Consider the following 17,037-nt stretch of genomic DNA (forward strand, 5'->3'; position numbering starts at 1 on the left):
ATGGAACTGACCGGAATAGTGACATAACACCGGTGCAGAAAGGTGCGGGGTTTCAATTACAAACAGAAGAGAGAGGGGGAGAGAGCAAACACAGCGAGAGAAACACAGAGAGACCGGACTTATAGTAACGTTTTTGAGCTAAACTGTGGGAAAAGTGTGGGTGTTTCCCCCCACGGATGTGACGCCCATGGGGACAGAGGAGAGACCTCTGTCGGGAAAAAAAAAAGATTCAACATAAAACTTCATTTAAAAAACGTGGAATAACAGACTGAATGCTCCACTGTTGTCATTTACAGTTTACATTTGAGGAGTTGTCTGATGATCGGATTTGTGCGGTTTTTCCGTCACTCCACAAACGGTTCCAAATCACAGCATAGCTCCAGAAGGATCTCCTTCGGGGAGGTCAGTGTGCTCATGGAGGTCGATTCCCCTCTGGAGTGCACGCTCCGCCAAATCCTCCAATAACAAGATCAGCCATTATACAATATCAGATTCCTTTTGTTCACATGTGTCTTTTATTGGTTTTAGCAAAAAAATTAAATATGCTTTTCTACTGAAAAATATATGTATTGAGTAAAATAATTTGTGGATGAGGAACATGTGTGGATGACAAAGACATGCTGTACTGCGGTTCCACCGTTCCACCACCAGATGCTGTATGGTGTGAGGTTTTGTTATATTTAAGACCATTTCCGTGCACAAGTACAAAATTTACACAGTGTGTAAATTAGTTCCTGTGCACGAAATATGCACAAATCTGTGCGTCAGTACGATTGATAGATGAAGGCCCTGTTGAGAAAATCTAAACAGTTTGGTCAGGTCCAAGAAACCCCTCAGAGTTTACTACACACCATTTATCAATCCAGAATGTTCAGAAAAATACAGAATTATTCAGAAATGTTGATATTTTCTATTTCTTTTATTGAATTACCTGCCATTGATGACTAAAGTCGTCATTTGCATCCTTTTACAGTGTGGGCGTCGGAACAAGCCCTCGCACCTTGAAAACAAACATCCCAGCTCTAAAGCTGATCTTCATCCGCGTATGTCATACGTCACATGACCAGCAAGCAGAAAATTCATGTGCTAGGAAATGGTTTTGGGCCGCTGCTGTAAAAGAAGTGAGGCGCAAACCGGAAAAGCCTCTGCCGATCACAATTCCACAAAGATTATGAACGAATGGATAATGCTCGAAACGCGCTAATTCTTCCTGATGTAAGAGGTGTCTCCTCTTTGTTTTGGTAGTTTTGGCATTGACATCATCATAGAGTGCAACGTTCTGTGTCTGATCAAATAAACAGCGAAAACGCTGAAAAATGCAGGCAGCGAAGGGCTTTTCTGATCAGGAAATGGCTGGCAGTGAATGAGTTTAACTTTGGGGACGTTTAAGCAAAATAAAAAGCTAGTTACTTCAAACAAGAGATGACCATGCTTTTATTCTCTAATCCAAACATTAAAATGTGGAAACATTCTCTAACTCATTGCTGGTGGCAGTGTGTGTTTGTTCACCGGGGCATTTTGCAAATATTTGACACTTGGCAGGTTGTGACATTGGACCTAGATGTCAGGAAGTGAAATCCATGAAATAGACGAGTTTATGGCCGATAGCCAGTTTACTTTGTGCTTATGAAAGCGGTTAGAATAATGTTTTTAATTAAAAAGCCTTTTATTCCTGCAGCCCAGTCAGTGTACATGTTTGAAAGCTGGGGCGATGGTGCACTGAGCTTGGAACTGTTCATCTTTAGCACCAGGGTATGGTGTCGCCACCACAGCAGGAAGGGGAGACGTTTTCATGTCCATCTGAACCGTGTCGATAGTTATCTCCAACGTTGTGTCAATTCTAGAGTCCAGATGGCATCAAACCGAGATGTCAACACTCATATTCCTCATTCCAGGGTTCTGGCTCAGCCTCCAAAGCAGACAGCAGAACTAACTGACCAAGCCAGCAACCAGCCAGGACAGAGAGCGCAAAATAATGGATAGAATCCACTTCCAGCTTCCCTCCTGAGTCTCCATCTCTATCATCGATCAACAAAATGAATCCACACTATAGGGTGCCTGAGCTGAATTTATGGCCCGTTCGGGTGTCTTGTATTTGGTAAACTTTATATTTGGTGAACTTAAATAAAGTAAAGTATGAAATGTAAGTATGAAGTACGAAAACAAAGTATGAAATTTGACCCACTTCCACATGCTCGATATATATATGTTTAAGAGACAGAAGACTATTTCCCTTTGCTTCATTTTTGGGGCCAGTAGTAGATGTGTGTAAAGCAATGTGCAAAAAAAAAAGGACTATGCTGTGTGAATTAATGAAATCAGAGGCAGCAAACTCTTCCAGCAGCTAGAGGATACTTGATGAAGAGGAAAGCCGGCTCATCCAGGGAAGGCTTTTAACCCCCTGACTTCTCTGCAACAAAGTAATTTGTTTAATGAGACCTTTCCTTTCCTTTCCTTTTTATTACGGTCACCCAACTTAAGATGAGTACAAGCCTCTAACACACAATTAGATTAGGAGCTAGAGGGGCTCAAAAATCTTCCTCGTGCATTATTTTACACTATCAAGCCTAATAGATTTATTAAAGAGCTGGTGTTGCATCCACCCTGGTAGAGTTGTCAAGGCAATTTTCTTGGTTATGTTTGCAATGTTAAAATGATAACTTCGAAGGTCATCCCTCTCCGTTTCATGCAGGATGTTTATGCTGCGATAAACTGAGGTTATTGTGATAATAAATTGGCCAGACAATCTCACTTTAAAGTTTCTGTGTGGAGCATTTGGCAATAACTCATATGATTAAAGCTGCAGTAGCAAATTTAAAAAACTAATCCGTTTAAAATATTTTTTTTACATCTTAACAACATTGTAACATAGTACAGCTATAAATATGTTATGTAGATTAAAATAATAAAGTGGTTCTCTCACATTTGTCTACAAAACCTTTGCTAATATCACGAGTCAGACCAAAAGCTACTATTGGATCATCTGGTCTTTGGTCTCGCCAAACCGCCACACTTCCCTGTGTCCTCCATTCATCACATAGCCTCCATTTTTTGTATGACCTTCTTCACCACTCTCTCTTTATTCTGCTCTCCCCACCTATTCCACCTTCCTCAGGATCCACTGATTTCCCTGTTTCCTGTTCACTCTCTCTGTTTCTTAACATTTTTTATCACAATTGTCCATTTTTGCTCACTTTAAATATATTTTAAACATTTTCTAAATGCTTTTTTTATATTTTTACATTTTTTGCTTTTGTGAAGCGTCATGTGAGTTTTATCTTGAGAGGCGCTATAGAAATGATACTTTCTTCTTCTTCTTCTTCTTCTTCTTCTTCTTCACACACTGGCGTAGGTAGCAACAGAACACCACTGGTGTAAGAGGTTCTCACCTCAGTAATATCAGAGAAGGAGAAACAGCCAGCTGCTACCACTTTAGGACAAACTACCAGAGTCCCAAAAAGAAAAACACTATTGGAAGTCACTGACAACAAAATATGTTTAGACATTAAAAAGGGTGACTGGTGTTTAACACAATCTCAATTACTCTGGCAACACTAGGGTGACCATATTTTCAGTTCCAACAAAGAGGCCAGGAGATCTGTGCCTACCGATGACGTCACACTAGGGCTGGGCGATATGGCCTAAAATCAATATCACGATATATTGAGGATTTCAACTAGATAACGATTAATGGACGATAACTACAGGTGTGCGCAGAAACAAAAGTTGTCCACTAGATGGGGCTGTCACATGTAGTACGTTGAGTCACATTTTTACGTGACTCAAGGTGATGCAGCTTCTTAAAGGAACATGAATGTTGCCAACCTACACACATTTTCATTTTGTATTATCAAATTTATGACATGGGGAAAATTATCTCGATAAGAGTCAGAAATTTCGATAACGATACATTTTTAATTTTTTTGCCCAGCCCTACGTCACACTATGGCAAAACCACACAAACCACGTTGGGACCCATTTTTTTCCCCCAGGTGAAGAGCTAAAATTAATATCAGATTTTGCAAACAAAATGCTGTTCAGTTTTGCCTTGGCCCTCAAAATGCCTTGAAACGGCCCTGTGTGTGTGACTGAGTTTTGAAGGTGATCTGAATTCTATCAAATGTTTAAATATTACATGTGTATAACTTATTGTTTTATAAAACGTGCAGTGGAGATAAATCTACCTACATTTTACTTTCAAACACAATGCTTTGTTTTCTTGTTTTTATGTGACTATTTTCCTGTCCTGTCTTCTCTCATCTTCCTGCATCTCCTCTAAATTCTCCAGAAAAACTGCTACTGCAACAATGAAAAAACACAACATAAGCACACCAACAAAACCATACACAACAGTTAGAAACAGACTAGTACACCCAAAAGACAAGATATCAGCTGGACATAAATGTGGAGTCGTTTACCAAATTCCATGCAAACTCTGCAATAAAACATACATAGGAGAAACCAGACACCAACTCAACACACGAACAATAGAACATAGAAAGGAGTGACAGAAAGAAACAAGTCGAAGACACACAAGGGCAGCAAAACAAGAAGCAGAAAGTACAATAAAGAAGTCAGCCGTAACAGATCACTGCACAAGAGAAAACCATATAATGGACTGGGACAACACAAGGATCATAAACACCGAACAACAAAAATATTAAAGATGGATAAAGAAAGCTATAGAGATAAGAAGACGTTGATGTCGGACCATGAACAGAAACGATGGAGTTTACTCATCGGATCGGGCATGGGACAGCATCATCGAAGAGGGGAGAGCGGGCAGCAGAGGGCGACAACATCCTCTGCTGCCCGCGGATAAACGGAGTAGGAAGTGACGCCACCATCAGCGTCAGCTCTGAGGAAGTTTGCAACCATACCATACCATACCAATTTTATTTATATAGCACATTTAAACACGGCATGAGAGCCGACCAAAGTGCTGAACAAAACACACAATAAAAACAATCAAAAATAAAAACTAAATCCATTAAAATCAAGTAATCCAACCCTAAAAGGAAAGGTAGAAAGGGAATAAGTTAGACAGAATTAAAAGCCAGAGAATAAAAGTGAGTTTTTAAACGAGACTTAAAAAGGGAAAGAGAGGAAGAGAGTCTGATCGGGAGGGGCAAGTGGTTCCAGAGCTTCGGTGCACAAACTGAAAAGGCGCGCTCCCCGCGGGACTTACAGCGAGAGCTAGGGACATGTAGGAGGTGTTGGTCAGCTGATCGGAGGGATCTTGTAGGGACATATGGGTGAATGAGCTCAGACAAGTAGCCAGGTGCTAAGTTATTTAGGGATTTAAACACAAAAACCAGGATCTTAAACTCTATCCGGAGATGGATGGGGAGCCAATGAAGATTTGCTAAAACCGGTGTGATGTGTTCCCGCTGCCTGGTGCCAGTCAAGAAGCGAGCTGCTGCGTTCTGCACTAGCTGAAGTCGAGCGAGAGTGGAGGAGGAGATACCGTATAGCACTGAGTTAGAGTAGTCGAGACGGGAAGTAATAAATGCATGGACAACTGAATGAAGATGATGCCTTTTTAAAATGGGCTTAACTTTAGAGAGACGCCTCAGGTGGTAATAACAGGTCTTAACTACCTGGTTGACATGAATGTCCATTTTTAGTTTAGCGTCCATCACAACCCCTAAGTTTGTGACACGGTTTTTCAACCCACTTGTGATAAATGGAAGGGTCAGTTGGGGACTTTGAGAAGTACCAGGGCTGAAAATGATGGCCTCTGTCTTAGCGTCGTTCAGCAAAAGAAAGTTTTCTGACAGCCAGCTCTTCACATCATTACAGCATTCAACAAGGGGCAGTAAGGAGTCATTAGGCTTCACAGAGGCATATAATTGGCAATCGTCTGCATAAAAATGGTAATCAATGTGGTGTTTTTTAAAAATGTCACCCAGGGGCAAAATATATAAATTAAATAAAAGGGGTCCAAGAATAGAGCCCTGAGGAACACCACAAGTCAACCGCAAACAAAACAGTCAGCAAGGTAAAGAGAAACCTTATCTGTGTTTTAAAAAAGAACCAAAAATGGAACTGGACGACAAACACAGCAAGAACGTACAAAAGATAAGCATAGTCATTCTAGAATTGTCAATTACAATGGTCGTTTTTCAGTATGCATACTTGTCCAAACTTGTGTACTCACGTCATCAACAATGCCCCTAGGACTGTTCCGATCCTACGTATGCACAATGGCATAAGTTCCCAGATGTGTTCTTGCTCCACCCATTGTATACAGGATACATGGGACAGCAAAGTTTCCCACAATGCATTGTGTCGCAAACCGTTAAACTCTGAACATAAGAGGAGAAAGCTAATGACTGTAATTCCATGCTGTCGTTCTTTTTTTTAAAACACAGAAACATGGAGTTTACACGTTGGATCGTGCATGGGACTGCATCGTTGGAGAGGGGAGAGCGGGCAGCAGAGGGCGACAACGTCTTCTGCTGCCCGCGGATAAACGGAGAAGGAAGTGACGCCACCATCAGCGTGAGCCTGAGGAAGTCTGCAGCCGCAGACGAAACGTAGCAACAAAACAGGTAATGAAACCTTTTCTGTGTTTTAAAAAAAAAGAACGACAGCATGGAATTAGAACCACGACACAGCAAGAACACACCAAAGATGTTTAATGACTGTAATGTTTTGTATCAGAAATATAAATAAAATTATCTAAAGTTTTCTGTTTTTGTAAATAGTTGTGTGTAAACTGTAAATTTTGCTGTGTGTGTTTGGGTTTTACTCTTCACGATCCTTCTAAGTGCTAATTAGCTAACCCACTATCAAAATAAAAGCACCATAGGTCTGTTTTGATGAAAAATAAACTTGTTTTATTCATTAAAGAGTGGGAAATGCTGGTATTTTATTAGTTTTGATCAAAAGGGGACCAAAATATAATACAAATAATATGTTTTTGTTCTTATTTTCTTATTTAAGGAACAAACTAGACTTTTGTTTTTATGTCAGGTTGTTTTTTAACTGTAGCAAGAAGCAGCGCATGTTGCCACGACACAGCGGAGTACGGTTCTGTTCCAAATGCTGTCCTTGTCCTCTCGTACTCGATAGAACAGACTTTCTGGTGTTCTTGCCAAGAACATTCATGTCTAGTACACAAGAACGTACTAGCGTCATTTACTATTGAGAAACGGCCAATGACATAGGCCTACTTGGAATTCTAGAAGGAAGATTATTTAAAAAAAAACTTATATATATATATATATATATATATATATATATAGATAGATAGATAGATAGATAGATAGATAGATAGATGATAGATAGATAGATAGATAGATAGATAGATAGATTGATAGATTGATAGATAGATAGATAGATAGATAGATAGATAGATAGATAGATAGATAGATAGATATGTAGCACCCAACTCAAGTAGCTCTGGATTAACCCTCGGTTAAAATGGTGATAGTACTATGAGCGGGGCCCTGGGTACATTAACTAATCTTATTGGTAAACAGGAGAAACAATGACTAACCAGTTTTAACCTTTTTCCCTTAAAACCTTATGTTGACGGTGCCTCCACTTAGTGAAAATAATATGAATTCTGTTTAATCTTCACCAAGAATAATGAATTTATCTAACATGTTAAACCTCCCTTTTACATTTTTATTAACCCTTATCACTTATAAACTCTGTAACTAATAATGACACAGCACAAACTTTAAATCCAAGATGTGAAATTTAGTCAAACAAAATATGATTTAAAATAAAAAATACAATATTCCAAAGTTTTGAAATGTTTCCTTACAATCCAATGGAAGGTTTTTCCCTCTTTACAATTCACAGTCAAGATTCAGAAAACAACACTTTTATCCAAAATATTCCCTTTTAAGTTCAGTTCAATTTTGTTGTAACCTTTGTGAGCTCATTCACTGAAACCGTTGCAGGCCTGATCGTTGCTTGGGCTCGTTGGGCCAGAAAACACACAAATGGCCGCTTCACTTGATAACCAGTAGAAAACAAAACGCACGTGCTCAGGTCTACTCACGAATCCTTTGGGCTAAGTGCAAGGCAAGCAGACGGGCAGTCTTGGTTGGTGACCATGCGGCCTCCACTCGGCAAGGTGGTCGGAATTAGCGGCATACCCGGGCTGCTGAGTACACTGGAACAACCACACAGAACTCCTATCCACAGCAGAAGAGTCCAGAGAATTCCTCTCAGTCCATCATCACAGGGTAAAACAGTCCATAACAGGAACGTAGACTCTGCATCCACGGCTATTATTTCACTATTCTTCCATTAGCTCTGGTACACAACCTCCTACCGCAACGTGCTGCTCCCGACTCTCACTAACTTAGCTGTTTTTTTTTTCTTTCGCCTCACTTAGCTCCTGCCTCCCTTACGTCTGATTGGACAGTATGTTTACATCAACCAATGGGATAAAAGAAAATACAAGATTGACAACCCAAAATGAACTTGTAAAACAACTTAAAACAATACAAAGTTTTCCTTGTTTCACATTAGATAAACCTTTAGTTTCATTGTCACTTATAACTCCATGAACACTCAAATTATGACTGACTTCTATTTATTGTGATTTTAAACACAGTTTTAACCATATGAACTCCTTGTTTTTTCAAATATATGAAATATTTACAATAAAGGCTTTACACAATATTTATATCCTTTTAACCTGTAGGGTCTAGAATAGATATTTGAGACCAGGCTACACCCTCCCCGTCTAAAACATTTAGATGTCCTCATCTAATGCAGGATTTTAGACTTTGGCTCAGAGTAGTACCTTGGGTATTTAGAGTGTTTTCCATTATGGTTTTTATCTCTGGTGCTACTGAGGTTCAACTGTATGACCATGCCTTGGTGTACAATAGTCAAAGGCTCCTCAGACTGCTTTCCAGGTTTGTCATAGGTCAAGCGGATTACTGGTTTCACCTCTCGCTTTGACTTTCGAGTTTTAGTTCTTATGGTAGTCTCCAACTCCTCTTCTGTGTCTGCCGCCATATCACTAGTATCTCCTCCCACATTTGATGGCTGGCATTCCTCTTCATGGGAACTTTCAGAAGGTCCTTCCTCCAATTCCGGCTCACTTTCAGATGAGGGGGAATTATTAGATAGAAGAGGTTCTGTGTTAGGTCTATCGGGTCTGACTTCATGTCTCTGAACATGGTCACTGTTAATGGTGGGGTACTTGTAGACATACTCGTTCTCAGATTCGGAGTCTGGCAAGACATCAGATAATCGATCTTCTTGGTCCCGTATCAGACGCCTGTTGGCATGACGGCTTCTGGTAACTGGTGTTCTTACTCTTTCAGGTGGGACTGAGTTGATTCTGACAAGATAACCGATAGGTAGCAGATGGTCTCTGTGTAGAGTTTTGACACCTCCAGATCCTTGTTCCGGTTTTACCTTGTACACAGGTAGATTCGGCAGTTGTGCGATGACAATGTAAGGTATTGACTTCCATCGGTCTTGCAGTTTGTGTTTACCAGTAAGGCCAACATTTCTTATCAGGACTCTGTCTCCTTCTTGTAACGGTTGGTCTCTTACTCTTTGGTCATTACGTGACTTGTTCCTCAAATGGTTCTTTGTTGCACTCTCGGTAGCTAGATGGTATGCTTGTTCTAGTTCTTTCCTCATCTTGTTGACGTACTGCAGGTGAGTCATCACTGCGTCATCTTCAAGAACAGCACCAAAGCAAATGTCAATGGGTAATCTGGCATTACGTCCAAACATTAAATAGTATGGCGAATATCCAGTAGACTCATTTTTTGAGCAGTTATATGCATGTACTAACTGGCTAATGTGCTGACTCCAGTTTTGTTTCTGTACATTTTCAAGAGTTCCAAGCATTGAAAGCAAGGTTCTGTTGAACCGTTCTGGCTGAGGATCTCCTTGTGGATGATATAGTGAAGTACGTGATTTTCGGATACCTAGCATAGACAAGAGCTCTTTGATAAGGCGGCTTTCAAAGTCTCTACCTTGATCTGAGTGTATCCGGGCAGGTAATCTGTAATGCACAAAGTACTTCTCCCATAATACTTTTGCAACTGTGACTGACTTTTGGTCTTTTGTAGGGAATGCTTGGGCGTACCTTGTGTAATGATCGGTCACTACTAGTACATTAGCAACTCCTTTGCTATCTGGTTCAATCTGAAGAAAGTCAATACAGACTAGATCTAAAGGACCTTTGCTAGTGATTTGACAGAGTGGAGACGACCGTTGTGGGAGAGTTTTGCGAGAGACACAACGTCCACACGTTTTGATGTACTGGTCCACATCAGCATTCATGCGTGGCCAATAGAAACGGTCTTTGAGGAGTTCTGTTGTCTTCTCAACTCCTAGATGTCCACATTCATCATGTAGTGATCTCATTACACTTGTTCTGTATCGCTCTGGTAAAACCAGTTGTTTGTGAACTGTGCCATTGGCCAGTTTTCTCTGTCGATACAGTATTTTGTCTCTCAGTTCAAGTTTCCTGCTCTCACGATTTAACAAAGACATATCAGGAGGTGAATGTTTGGATGTGATAAGTTGCTTTCCAGTTTGGATGGCTTATTTGACTGGTCCAATGACTGGGTCCAGATCTTGAGCAACTTGTAAGTCTGTAGGAGTCAAGTGATCTTCCAAAGCTGCTTTTAGGCTTACTGGAAGGACGTAAGCTTCTGGAATCACGGATGTAGGAACTCCCAGTTGGTCTACTAGCCTGACAGGGGACTTAGTAGCTTCATAGATGGCTTCCTTTTTACAGATTGCTTTTATGGCTGACTGTGGGACATCTGTCCATTCAGTGTCATTGGTGTGTTGTCGGGACAATAGATCTGCATCTATGTTGTGACGACCAGGACGATATTGGATGTTGAAATCGTACGTGGCTAAAGCTGCAAGCCAACGATGTCCAACAGCATTTAGCTTTGCAGTGGTCAACACGTAGGTTAGGGGGTTGTTATCGGTTCTAACCGTGAACTTAGCTCCATAAAGGTAGTCATGAAATGTATCCACGACCGCCCACTTTAGTGCTAAGAACTCCAGTTGATGGACCGGATAGTTTCGTTCTGAGTCACTGATCCTTCGGCTAGCAAAAGCAACAGGCTTAAGGCCCTCAGGGTACTCTTGATTGAGCACAGCACCTAAACCGTTCAGGCTAGCATCCACATGTAGGACATAAGGTTTGGTGGAATCTGCAAATGCCAAAACAGGGGCATTGGTCAGACATTCAATGATTTTTTTGAATGCGACTTGACAGGAGTGGTCCCATCGCTCTTTGAATGGCTCAGAAGGTTTGAGGTAGGTTTTGGTTGGGTCTTTGGTTTGAGCTCCCTTGTTTTTCTGAGTAGGTGGATAACCTTTGGTAAGCTCAGTTAATGGGCGGACTATGCTGGAATAATTTGCAATAAATCTGCGATAATACCCACAGAAACCAAGGAATGAGCGAAGGGTTTTTAGATCTGTTGGCTCCGGCCAGTTCCTGACAACCTCTACTTTTTCGGGATCGGTGGCTATCCCATCTTTTGAGACAATATGACCAACATTTTTGACTTGGGACTGACAGAACTGACATTTGTCAAGCGACAATTTCAGACCAAACTCCTCAAGGCGATCTAAGACTTTTAGGAGACGTTGCTCATGCTCTTCGAGTGTTCTACCAAAGACGATTATGTCGTCAAGGTACACTAGGACTTGGATAAGGTGCATATCACCCACGGCCTTTTCCATGAGCCGCTGAAAAGTGGCTGGGGCTCCTGTGATGCCTTGTGGCATTCGTTCAAATTGATAGAACCCCAGGGGGCAGATAAATGCAGTCTTTTCCTTATCTTGCTCAGACATGGCAATTTGGTAGTACCCACTCCTAAGATCGAGGACTGAGAACCATTTGCTGCCCGTAAGACAATCTAAGGCGTCATCAATACGAGGGATGGTATACTGGTCGGGGATCGTACGGCTGTTTAAAGTTCTTTAGTCGATGCAGATTCTGATGGAGCCATTTTTTTTTCGCACTACAACAATAGGTGATGCAAAGCGGCTTCGAGACTCTTTGATAATGCCTGCCGCTAACAACTGCTGTAGGTGTTGTCGTACATCATCAATATCTGCCGGAGCTAAGCGGCGTGAGCGCTCTCTAAAGGGGGTAGAGTTGCTAAGCCGGATTTTATGTTCTACGTCTTTAGCCAATCCCACATCCCATTCATCAAGAGAGAAAACATTACGCCTCTGCGCTAGCTTTTGCTGTAGTCTTTTCTTCCACTCTGTTGGAGCAGGAGAGTCACCAAAATCAAAGAGTTCGGGAGCTACGGTACTAGCTTCAGACTCTAACACTTTAGGATCAGTGACTACGTCTACTGCATGCATCTCGGCAATGACTGTGCCGACTTGGATAGAGGTAGGTTTCTCTGACTCATTCTGTAATAGCACGATGAAACTGTTCTCATCCATGTCACTTTCACGGAGAACACCTGGCTGGACCAACACTGCGGATGGGAGTTGGGGTATGGCAGGTGCCTCAACCAAAACAACATCTTGGGGTTTAGTTCTTTTCTGCTCTACTTTACAGGTGGCATAACAATTTTTCCCTGGAGCAATGGTAAGTGGCCCTGGACCTTGCCATTTCACTTGCCCTATGGGATCGTCGCCTCCACTGGACCTTAAGGACTGAGTTTGGATTTTATCATAAACTGCCTGTATCCTCATGGAGCTGACCTTGTTCTCATTACCGCTATCTCTGCACAACTGAAATAGGCGGCTGAACAGAAAAGCGTTGGTACCAACCACTACAGGAGTTTCATGACCTTGCGGGGGCTCTGGACAAACAAGAGCGAGGACGTTAAGAGGACCCTTGACACCTGCTACATCCTCAGGGAACTCTATCTCTACTACTACATACCCATGGTAATGGTAGGACTCAGCTGATAGGCCCCAGATGGCTAGATTGGAAATGGGCTGTATAGGGACTGTTGGTATATTGGCTCTATACCAATCCTCAAAGATAATGGTCACTGATGATCCTGAATCCATAAGACCATGGCATGAGATGTTATTGACCTTAATAGGAGCTATGGATGATGGACCAATAAGACCTTCCGGTATGTTGGCAATTTGAGTTGGAACGTTGGTAGTATTAACTCGAGCAACACACTGATCTTGAGCGTCGGTACTTTGACTTTGTCCATTTGGGCTTCCATGCACTTGATGAATAAGCTTTTTGATTACCTTTTGAGCATTTTCCGGAGCTGTACATTTGTTTGCAAAATGGCCATTTTCTCCACATCTGTGGCAGAAATTATCTGACTCTTTACTACTCTTTGGCTTAAAGGTAGATGACTTTGGACTGAAGTCCGCTTTGAACTTAGAATAGTGTCCTCTCTCTTTTGCATAATGTTGTGGCGTTACCGACATGACACTTAACTGTGTTTTCAGCTCTTTGACTTCTTTTCTTAACTGTTGCACTTCGCTGCTTGTGTCTGGTTTCTCTTTTTTCTTTTCTCTGGACATCTTTTTGTGGCTTGACTCTGTAGAATGAGACTGCTTACTGAGCTCTTTCAGCTTTTCTTTTAGCACTTGAATTTCGGACTGAAACTCATGTTGCTGACAATCTCTGGAGTCTGTTTCGCTTGCTACTTGCACTGCATGCACGTGCCATCTCTGTGCTGGTTTTTTCAGTTTTTGTCTTGCAGCTTCACGCTCCTCTTCTTCTCGAACTTCTTTCAGTAGACTTAAAAATGTCGGGGGATCACTTCGCTTACCTCTAAGACCTAACTGAAGCAGCATAAAGTCTGATTCAGTGGCACCTTTAATGAGTTGCTCAAGCCTTGCTCGGTTGGCTTCATCTACTTGTAGGCCTCCTTTTTGCACGACTTTGTTCAGTAATCTTTCCAGTCTCAGCAAGAAGTTAGACAAGCACTCCCCTTGTCTTTGATGCATAGCTCTGAATGTGAGATACAGTTCCTCACCGGATTCTGCGGTACCAAAGGTACTTTCCAATGCCTGTATGTAGTCCACATGGTTTGCCAGGGGATTAGACATGCGCACTGCTTGAATGATCTCCAGTGCTGGCCCTTTGAGACTCTCAATAATTCTTCGGCGTTTCTCCTTATCTGAGCACTCATACTCATCAGTCATGAACTTTACTTGTTCTAGCCAGCTATCCAAGTTGTCTTCACCAGGTGGAGTAGGGTAGACTCCTGAGAAGATTCTAAAGCGACGGTATAAATTGCTTTCGTTTGGCTTGGACTGCAACACATCACCTACCACCCGAATGATTGACTCAGGGCTGCTGTTCCATGGAGTTCTAGGATCACATAGTCTTTTAACATCCTCCAATGTTTTCCCTTCATCACGTAGAAATCTGTCCAACTTCTCTGTGAATAGGTCGGAGTTTGTTTCTTGCTCTGCAACAACTATTGTCCATTTACTTCCATCCTTAAAGTAAATCAACTCTGGCAGGGACTTTGGTAGGATCGACTGCTTCACGGCATTCACATAACATGGTCAGGGTTTGATTATTGGCATCAAACATTTTTCCTCTTACTCTTACCTTGCCCAAGGTTTTTACTTGTTCGAGTGTTTCTTCTACTGTGGATAGGTCCTCCTCTTCAGGCACTCCGACAACTAGAATGGCATGTGCCTGATCGAGCCCTTCACCTCTGCACCAATTTGCAAGATTCGGTTGTGAGTCATTACTTTTAGTGGCCATAGTTTAACAAGTTACGTTGTAGGGGGAAGAAAAGAGATTAATTGAAGTTGCTTTTTAGGACCAGTGTTACTCTTAGTTACTTTAAGGTTACAGCAGATTTAGTGGTAACTTAAAATGTAGATAAAACAACAACAATCCCAGCGGTGCCTCCAAATGTGTAGCACCCAACTCAAGTAGCTCTGGATTAACCCTCGGTTAAAATGGTGATAGTACTATGAGCGGGGCCCTGGGTACATTAACTAATCTTATTGGTAAACAGGAGAAACAATGACTAACCAGTTTTAACCTTTTTCCCTTAAAACCTTATGTTGACGGTGCCTCCACTTAGTGAAAATAATATGAATTCTGTTTAATCTTCACCAAGAATAATGAATTTATCTAACATGTTAAACCTCCCTTTTACATTTTTATTAACCCTTATCATTTATAAACTCTGTAACTAATAATGACACAGCACAAACTTTAAATCCAAGATGTGAAATTTAGTCAAACAAAATATGATTTAAAATAAAAAATACAATATTCCAAAGTTTTGAAATGTTTCCTTACAATCCAATGGAAGGTTTTTCCCTCTTTACAATTCACAATCAAGATTCAGAAAACAACACTTTTATCCAAAATATTCCCTTTTAAGTTCAGTTCAATTTTGTTGTAACCTTTGTGAGCTCATTCACTGAAACCGTTGCAGGCCTGATCGTTGCTTGGGCTCGTTGGGCCAGAAAACACACAAATGGCCGCTTCACTTGATAACCAGTAGAAAACAAAACGCACGTGCTCAGGTCTACTCACGAATCCTTTGGGCTAAGTGCAAGGCAAGCAGACGGGCAGTCTTGGTTGGTGACCATGCGGCCTCCACTCGGCAAGGTGGTCGGAATTAGTGGCATACCCGGGCTGCTGAGTACACTGGAACAACCACACAGAACTCCTATCCACAGCAGAAGAGTCCAGAGAATTCCTCTCGGTCCATCATCACAGGGTAAAACAGTCCATAACAGGAACGTAGACTCTGCATCCACGGCTATTATTTCACTATTCTTCCATTAGCTCTGGTACACAACCTCCTACCGCAACGTGCTGCTCCCGACTCTCACTAACTTAGCTGTTTTTTTTTTCTTTCGCCTCACTTAGCTCCCGCCTCCCTTACGTCTGATTGGACAGTATGTTTACATCAACCAATGGGATAAAAGAAAATACAAGATTGACAACCCAAAATGAACTTGTAAAACAACTTAAAACAATACAAAGTTTTCCTTGTTTCACATTAGATAAACCTTTAGTTTCATTGTCACTTATAACTCCATGAACACTCAAATTATGACTGACTTCTATTTATTGTGATTTTAAACACAGTTTTAACCATTTGAACTCCTTGTTTTTTCAAATATATGAAATATTTACAATAAAGGCTTTACAGAATATTTATATCCTTTTAACCTGTAGGGTCTAGAATAGATATTTGAGACCAGGCTACAGATAGATAGATAGATAGATAGATAGATAGATAGATAGATAGATAGATAGATAGATAGATAGATAGATAGATAGATAGATAGATAGATAGATAGATAGATAGATAGATAGATAGATAGATAGATAGATAGATAGATAGATAGATAGATAGATAGATAGATAGATAGATAGATTGATTGATTGATTGATTGATTGATTGATTGATTGATAGATAGATAGATAGATAGATAGATAGATAGATAGATAGATAGATAGATAGATAGATAGATAGATAGATAGATAGATAGATAGATGGATAGATAGCACTTTTCGATGAAAATTACGAGGTGCTTCAAAAGCACAATAAAAGTAGTGAGTACATTATGACATTTTGCTATTGATGGTACTAAATGCTTCCCCATTACGGTGTACGTTTTTGGCCATCCTCGGGTCTCAGGAACCAGAGAAATCAGTGTTTATAAATGCAGTAGAAACTCACATGGCAGCACAAAAGAATGCAAAAGGTAAGTTTTGCGTAAGATGTCCCTTTGATATAGCATAACTGTATATATATTTGTATATATATATTTTTTTCAAACATTATAATAACTGTAAAACTATGTATCTTAGATCTTTTGCTCTGTTTGTCAGCTAGAGGTGCGCATTCACAAACAACAGGCATTTTCAACTGTAAATACAGAAGTGATAAGAATATCTTAAAGTGCGACACATTTGTCAGCCACTACTAGATGGTGCCATCGTATAAATAAATCCTCCAGATAGTAGCTTTCAATATAACATCATGAAATAATCCTTCAAGTCATTAATATGAGAAAATACATCTTTCCTCATCCCAAATCTATTCCAAAACGTTGTGGATCACAGAGTGGTTTGGGTCAAAATCTTGAATCAAT

This window comes from Nothobranchius furzeri, chromosome 8 (genome assembly GCF_043380555.1).
Source record: "Nothobranchius furzeri strain GRZ-AD chromosome 8, NfurGRZ-RIMD1, whole genome shotgun sequence".
In the NCBI taxonomy this organism is placed as follows: Eukaryota; Metazoa; Chordata; class Actinopteri; order Cyprinodontiformes; family Nothobranchiidae; genus Nothobranchius; species Nothobranchius furzeri.